Below are 7,736 nucleotides of genomic sequence, written 5' to 3'. Positions count from 1 at the left end.
GGAAAAGCAAAAATACACATCTCCTGATTTGCACAAAAGTCTGATGTATAATGTTGCTTGCTGACTATATAAGTAGTGGCCCTGTTTAGGCAACTGGTTACTTTAAATTGTTTTTACTTTACATGGAGCCAAACATTCTTTCCGATATAATTTTTGCGGTATCTCATGCTACCGGAACTGATCGCGTGAATATTGCTGCCATTAGCCCGCCTGCAGATGTCAGGGTCTGAAGTGAACAACCGCCTCAATATTTACAGCTCAATACACGCGGAAGTGTTTGGGTGATCCTGCATCCAGTCTTCCAAAATTAACATGGGACGATCTTCCTTTCCACATGTTATTGAGTTGCCGCGATTTTACTGATTTCACAGACAAATCGAGCATCTTCAGTAAATGGAGTGATTTCAGAGGCGCAGAAACCCTCAGTTGGCCAAGCGTGGCTCACCAAACCGAAGTTCCTCGTTAGTATAGTGGTTAGTATCCTCACCTGTCACGCGGGAGACCGGGGTTCAATTCCCCGATGGGGAGAGTTTGTACCTTACCAGAAAAAAATTGGGATTGATTTTTTAGAATTGGTACATCGGCTGTCGAATCCGCCAAGACACACCGCCCCAGAGATGCAATCAACAGTGCGGAATTGAGACCGCTCATCAAAACCGCCTGCACCCATATTTCTGTGCAATGCATGGGTCAGCGAAACGGACACATTACCTTCTTCATTTCCCATATTTGCCCCTGTAAAAGAAAAACGCTGCCTTCAACATGCGCCATTTGTCGCACACGATATGCACTCGCAAAAATGATACAATTAAAAGAGATTTCTCCAACGGTCAACTCAACCAACTCGTGAATAATAAGACAATCAAGCAGGATCGGACAGTGACTCGCAGCGACTGGTTAGGAACAGATTCGCCGATACAGATGACCTGCACCCCGCGATATTAAACAACGGCCTTCGAACCGCGATGAAAATGCAAAAACTGGACACAAAATGTATAAATTTGATGAACCGGATCATCTCTCAACACGCATCAGCCTCATTCCAAGAAATGTCTTGTAAAGTGACGCATAGTGGACCCTTCTGAACCGTGGTTCCTGAAATTGTCTTTCATGTCTTCTTTGCTTCACTACTCTGTCTATTATTACGAAGTAAAGGGGAACGAAATCTCATTGACAGTGTACTGAATATCATAATTGCCCCACGCAGACCCAGTCCCTCAGACACTGCGCTGGGCCGACTCACTTCTGACACGAATGTAACCACCGTGGACGTGATTCGTGATTTTGGAACCTGCCGATCCCATCTCTCTTCATACTGTGTCGTGATGGTGAACAAGACAGTTTAATTCAATGTGTTTTCTGGGAAAAGCAAAAATACACATCTCCTGATTTTCACAAAAGTCTGATGTATAATGTTGCTTGCTGACTATATAAGTAGTGGCCCTCTTTAGGCAACTGGTTAATTGAAATCGTTTTTACTTTACATGGAGCCAAACATAATTTCCGATATAATTTTTGCGCAATCTCATGCCACTGGAACTGAACGCGTGAATATTGCTGCCATTAGCCCGCCTGCAGATGTCAGGGTCTGAAGTGAACAACCGCCTCAATATTTACAGCTCAATACATGCGGAAGTGTTTGGGTGATCCTGCATCCAGTCTTCCAAAATTAACATGGGACGATCTTCCTTTCCACATGTTATTGAGTTGCCGCGATTTTACTGATTTCACAGACAAATCGAGCATCTTCAGTAAATGGAGTGATTTCAGAGGCGCAGAAACCCTCAGTTGGCCAAGCGTGGCTCACCAAACCGAAGTTCCTCGTTAGTATAGTGGTTAGTATCCCCGCCTGTCACGCGGGAGACCGGGGTTCAATTCCCCGACGGGCAGAGTTTGTACTTACCAGAAAAAAATTGGAATGATTTTTTAGAATTGGTACATCGGCTGTCGAATCCGCCAAGACACACCGCCCCAGAGATGCAATCAACAGTGCGGAATTGAGACCGCTCATCAAAACCGCCTGCACCAATATTTCTGTGCAATGCATGGGTCAGCGAAAGGGACACATTACCTTCTTCATTTCCCATATTTGCCCCTGTAAACGAAAAACGCTGCCTTCAACATGCGCCATTTGTCGCACACGGCATGCACTCGTAAAAACGATACAATTCAAAGAGATTTCTCCAACAGTAAAGGGGAACAAAATCTCATTGACAGTGTACTGAATATCATAATTGCCCCACGCAGACCCAGTCCCTCAGACACTGTGCCCTGGGCCGACACACTTCTGACACGAATGTAACCACCGTCGACGTGATTCGTGATTTTGGAACCTGCCGATCCCATCTCTCTTCATACTGTGTCGTGATGGTGAACAAGATAGTTTAATTCAATGTGTTTTCTGGGAAAAGCAAAAATACACATCTCCTGATTTGCACAAAAGTCTGTTGTATAATGTTGCTTGCTGACTATATAAGTAGTGGCCCTGTTTAGGCAACTGGTTAATTGAAATTGTTTTTACTTTACATGGAGCCAAACATAATTTCCGATACAATTTCTGCGGAATCTCATGCCACTGGAACTGATCGCGTGAATATTGCTGCCATTAGCCCGCCTGCAGATGTCAGGGTCTGAAGTGAACAACCGCCTCAATATTTACAGCTCTATACACGTGGAAGTGTTTGGGTGATCCTGCATCCAGTCTTCCAAAATTAACATGGGACGATCTTCCTTTCCACATGGTATTGAGTTGCCGCGATTTTACTGATTTCACAGACAAATCGAGCATCTTCAGCAAATGGAGTGATTTCAGAGGCGCAGAAACCCTCAGTTGGCCAAGCGTGTCTCTCCAAATTAAAGTTCCTCGTTAGTATAGTGGTTAGTATCCCCGCCTGTCACGCGGGAGACCGGGGTTCAATTCCCTGACGGGGAGAGTTTGTTCTTTAACAGAAAAACATTGGGAATTATTTTTTAGAATTGGTACATCGGCTGTCGAATCCGCCAAGGCACACCGCCCCAGAGATGCAATCAACAGTGCGGAATTGAGACCGCTCATCAAAACCGCCCGCACCAAGATTTCTGTGCAATGCGTGGGTCAGCGAACCAGACACATACCTTCTTCATTTCCCATATTTGCCCCTTAAATGAAAAACGCTGCCTTCAACATGCGCCATTTGTCGCACACGATATGCACTCGCAAAAACGATACAATTCAAAGAGATTTCTCCAACGGTCAACTCAACCAACTCGTGAATAATAAGACAATCAAGCAGGATCGGACAGTGACTCGCAGCTACTGGTTAGGAACAGATTTGCCGATACAGATGACCTGCACCCCGCGATATTAAACAATGGCCTTCGAACCGCGATGAAAATGCAAAAACTGGACACAAAATGTATAAATTTGATGAACCGGATCATCTCTCAACACGCATCAGCCTCATTCCAAGAAATGTCTTGTAAAGTGACGCATAGTGGACCCTTCTGAACCGTGGTTCCTGAATTTGTCTTTCATGTCTTCTTTGCTTCACTACTCTGTCTATTATTACGAAGTAAAGGGGAACGAAATCTCATTGACAGTGCACTGAATATCATAATTGCCCCACACAGAGCCAGTCCCTCAGACACTGTGCCCTGGGCCGACACACTTCTGACACGAATGTAACCACCGTCGACGTGATTCGTGATTTTGGAGCCTGCCGATCCCATCTCTGTTCATACTGTGTCGTGATCGTGAACAAGACAGTTTAATTCAATGTGTTTTCTGGGAAAAGCAAAAATACACATCTCCTGATTTGCACAAAAGTCTGATGTATAATGTTGCTTGCTGACTATATAAGTAGTGGCCCTGTTTAGGCAACTGGTTACTTTAAATTGTTTTTACTTTACATGGAGCCAAACATTCTTTCCGATATAATTTTTGCGGTATCTCATGCTACCGGAACTGATCGCGTGAATATTGCTGCCATTAGCCCGCCTGCAGATGTCAGGGTCTGAAGTGAACAACCGCCTCAATATTTACAGCTCAATACACGCGGAAGTGTTTGGGTGATCCTGCATCCAGTCTTCCAAAATTAACATGGGACGATCTTCCTTTCCACATGTTATTGAGTTGCCGCGATTTTACTGATTTCACAGACAAATCGAGCATCTTCAGTAAATGGAGTGATTTCAGAGGCGCAGAAACCCTCAGTTGGCCAAGCGTGGCTCACCAAACAGAAGTTCCTCGTTAGTATAGTGGTTAGTATCCCCGCCTGTCACGCGGGAGACCGGGGTTCAATTCCCCGACGGGCAGAGTTTGTACTTACCAGAAAAAAATTGGAATGATTTTTTAGAATTGGTACATCGGCTATCGAATCCGCCAAGACACACCGCCCCAGAGATGCAATCAACAGTGCGGAATTGAGACCGCTCAACAAAACCGCCCACACCAATATTTCTGTGCAATGCGTGGGTCAGCGAAACGGACACATTACCTTCTTCATTTCCCTCATTTGCCCCAGTAAAAGAAAAACGCTGCCTTCAACATGCGCCATTTGTCGCACACGATATGCACTCGCAAAAACGATACAATTCAAAGAGATTTCTCCAACGCTCAACTCAACCAACTCAGGTAGGATCGGACAGTGACTCGCAGCTACTGGTTAGGAACAGATTCGACGATACAGATGACCTGCACCCCGCGATATTAAACAACGGCCTTCGAACCGCGATGAAAATGCAAAAACTGTACGCAAAATGTATAAATTTGATGAGCCGGATCATCTCTCAACACGCATCAGCCTCATTCCAAGAAATGTCTTGTAAAGTGACGCATAGTGGACCCTTCTGAACCGTGGTTCCTGAATTTGTCTTTCATGTCTTCTTTGCTTCACTACTCTGTCTATTATTACGAAGTAAAGGGGAACAAAATCTCATTGACAGTGTACTGAATATCATAATTGCCCCACGCAGACCCAGTCCCGCAAACACTTTGCCCTGGGCTGACACACTTCTGACACGAATGTAACCACCGTCGACGTGATTCGTGATTTTGGAACCTGCCGATCCCACCTCTCTTCATGCTGTGTCGTGATGGTGAACAAGACAGTTAAATTCAATGTGTTTTCTGGGAAAAGCAAAAATACACATCTCCTGATTTGCACAAAAGTCTGATGTATAATGTTGCTTGCAGACTATATAAGTTGTGGCCCTCTTTAGGCAACTGGTTAATTGAAATAGTTTTAATTTACATGGAGCCAAATATAATTTCCGATCAAATTTCTGCGGAATCTCATGCCACTGGAACTGATCGCGTGGATATTGCTGCCATTAGCCCGCCTGCAGATGTCAGGGTCTGAAGTGAACACCCGCCTCAATATTTACAGCTCAATACACGCGGAAGAGTTTGGGTGATCCTGCATCCAGTCTTCCAAAATTAACATGGGACGATCTTCCTTTCCACATGGTATTGAGTTGCCGTTATTTTACTGATTTCACAGACAAATAGAGCATCTTCAGTCAATGGAGTGATTTCAGAGGTGCAGAAACCCTCAGTTGGCCAAGCGTGGCTCATCAAACCTAATTTCCTCGTTAGTATAGTGGTTCGTATCCCCGCCTGTCACGCGGGAGACCGGGGAGAGTTTGTAGCTTACCAGAAAAAAATTGGAAATCCTTTTTTACAATTGGTACATCGCCTGTCAAAACCGCCAAGGCACAGCGCCCCAGAGATGCAATCAACAGGGCGGAATTGAGACCGCTCATCAAAACCGCCCACGCCAATATTTTTGTGCAACGCGTGGGTCAGCGAACCGGACACATACCTTCTTCATTTCCCACATTTGCCCCTGTAAAAGAAATACGATGCCTTCAACGTGCGCCATTTGTCGCACACGATATGCACTCGCAAAAACGATACAATTCAAAGAGATTTCTCCAACGGTCAACTCAACCAACTCGTGAATAATAAGACAATCAAGCAGGATCAGACAGTGACTCGCAGCTACTGGTTAGGAACAGATTCGCCGATACAGATGACCTGCACCTGGCGATATTAAACAACGGCCTTCGAACCGCGATGAAAATGCAAAAACTGGACACAAAATGTATAAATTTGACGAACGGGATCATCCCTCAACACGCATCAGCCTCATTCCAAGAAATGTCTTGTAAAGTGACGCATAGTGGACCCTTCTGAACCGTGGTTCCTGAATTTGTCTTTCATGTCTTCTTCAAGGCACTCTATCATTAACTGAGTAGATCCCGCCCCGATTCGATCAACCATAATGCATCACTTCACATATTTCTAAATTAAACTCCATCTGCCATTCATTGGCCCACTGGCCCATTGATCTATACCACTTTACAATACTAGATAACATTCTTCACTCTCCACTATGCCACCAATATTAATGTCATCTGAAAACCTACGAACCATGCGTCCTAAATCCTCATCCAAATACTTAATAAAACAAACAAATAACAGTAGACCCAGCACTGATCCAAATACTTAATAAAACAAGCAAATAACAGCAGGCCCAGCACTGATGCATGAGGCACACCGCTGGTTACAGACATCCAGTTTGAAAAACAACCCTCTACAACCACCCTTTGTCTTCTATCGTCAAGCCAAGCGTTTCACCCTATTGGCTACCCCACACTGGATACCGTGCGATTTAAACTTTTACAACAACCTACCATACAGTATCTTGTTAAAGGCCTTGCTAAAATCCATACAGATAACGTCGAATGCACTGCCCTCATCTACCTTCTTGGTTACCCCTTCAAAATACTGAATCAAATTCGTGACACATGATTTTCCAATCACAAAGCTACTATGACTGGGAGAGAGAGAGAGAGAGAGAGAAATAGATGATAGATAGGTAGATAGACAGACAGACAGACAGATAGATAGATAGGTGGACAGATAGATAGATAGATATATAGATGATAGATAAATGGATAGGGTAGATAGATAGGTACAGAAAGAGAGAGAGAGAAAAAATGAAACTCCTTCTGTCGTTTTACTCTTTATTTCTCCATCCTCTTTCCCCTCTTTCTCCCCCACCCTCTTTGTCTCTCACTCACTTTCTCTCACGCTCTTCCTCTCTCATTCTCTTTCTCGCTCATCCCCTTTCGGTCTCAGCCTCATTCTCTCTCAATTTCTCTATCTCTCGCCCTATTTCTTTACCACCCCTTTACGCCCTTACCCTCATTCTCTCTTGTCCTCTTCCTCTCACACTCTCTCTTCACCTCGTTATTGCTCTCTCATCATCTTTCTCCTCACACTCTTTCTCTCTCACCATCTTTTCTCTCATGCTCTGTTACTCCACCCACTTTCTCTTTCGCCCTCTTCATATTCCACTCTCTCTTTCTCTAATGACATTTATTTGAAATGAAAAATAATGAAAATCGCTTATTGTCACAAGTAGGCTTCAAATGAAGTTACTGTGAAAAGCCCCTAGTCGCCACATTCCGGCGCCTGTTCGGGGAGGTTGGTACGCCCTTTCTTGTGCCAGCACATCATAGTTTTAGTGTGTTGTCAGCTGGAGGGGCAGCATCCGTTCGAGGCGCTGTATTAGTTTTCATCGCTTGATTTGCTTTTGCTGCTCGACAACGTGTTGTTTTTTGCATCAGCTGCAGGCTCTCACTCTTCTGATGTGTTCCAATGTTGCAATTCATTGTCTCGGTTTGAGGAGCTGCATTAAATTTACTGTTGCAATAATTTTCTTTGGCGTTTAAACAGTTTGGATATTTAA

The 7,736-nt window shown here is 44.3% G+C and overlaps 3 non-coding genes across 3 annotated transcripts; all 3 read left to right on the top strand.

Annotated features, from left to right (window-relative positions):
- The first annotated feature begins 1,818 nt into the window (after positions 1-1,818).
- trnad-guc (transfer RNA aspartic acid (anticodon GUC)) lies at positions 1,819-1,892 on the top strand. Its single transcript has one exon. It is a non-coding gene; the product is annotated as a tRNA-Asp (tRNA).
- Positions 1,893-2,860: 968 nt separating this feature from the next.
- Positions 2,861-2,932, top strand: trnad-guc (transfer RNA aspartic acid (anticodon GUC)). Its single transcript has one exon. It is a non-coding gene; the product is annotated as a tRNA-Asp (tRNA).
- A 1,290-nt stretch (positions 2,933-4,222) lies between these two features.
- On the top strand, positions 4,223-4,296 carry trnad-guc (transfer RNA aspartic acid (anticodon GUC)). The gene has a single exon. It is a non-coding gene; the product is annotated as a tRNA-Asp (tRNA).
- The last annotated feature ends 3,440 nt before the right edge of the window (positions 4,297-7,736 follow it).

This window comes from Scyliorhinus torazame, chromosome 25, assembly GCF_047496885.1.
Source record: "Scyliorhinus torazame isolate Kashiwa2021f chromosome 25, sScyTor2.1, whole genome shotgun sequence".
Classification (NCBI taxonomy): domain Eukaryota; kingdom Metazoa; phylum Chordata; class Chondrichthyes; order Carcharhiniformes; family Scyliorhinidae; genus Scyliorhinus; species Scyliorhinus torazame.
The sequence above is the reverse complement of the archived record's forward strand: the minus strand, read 5'-3'. Positions and strand labels throughout refer to the sequence as shown.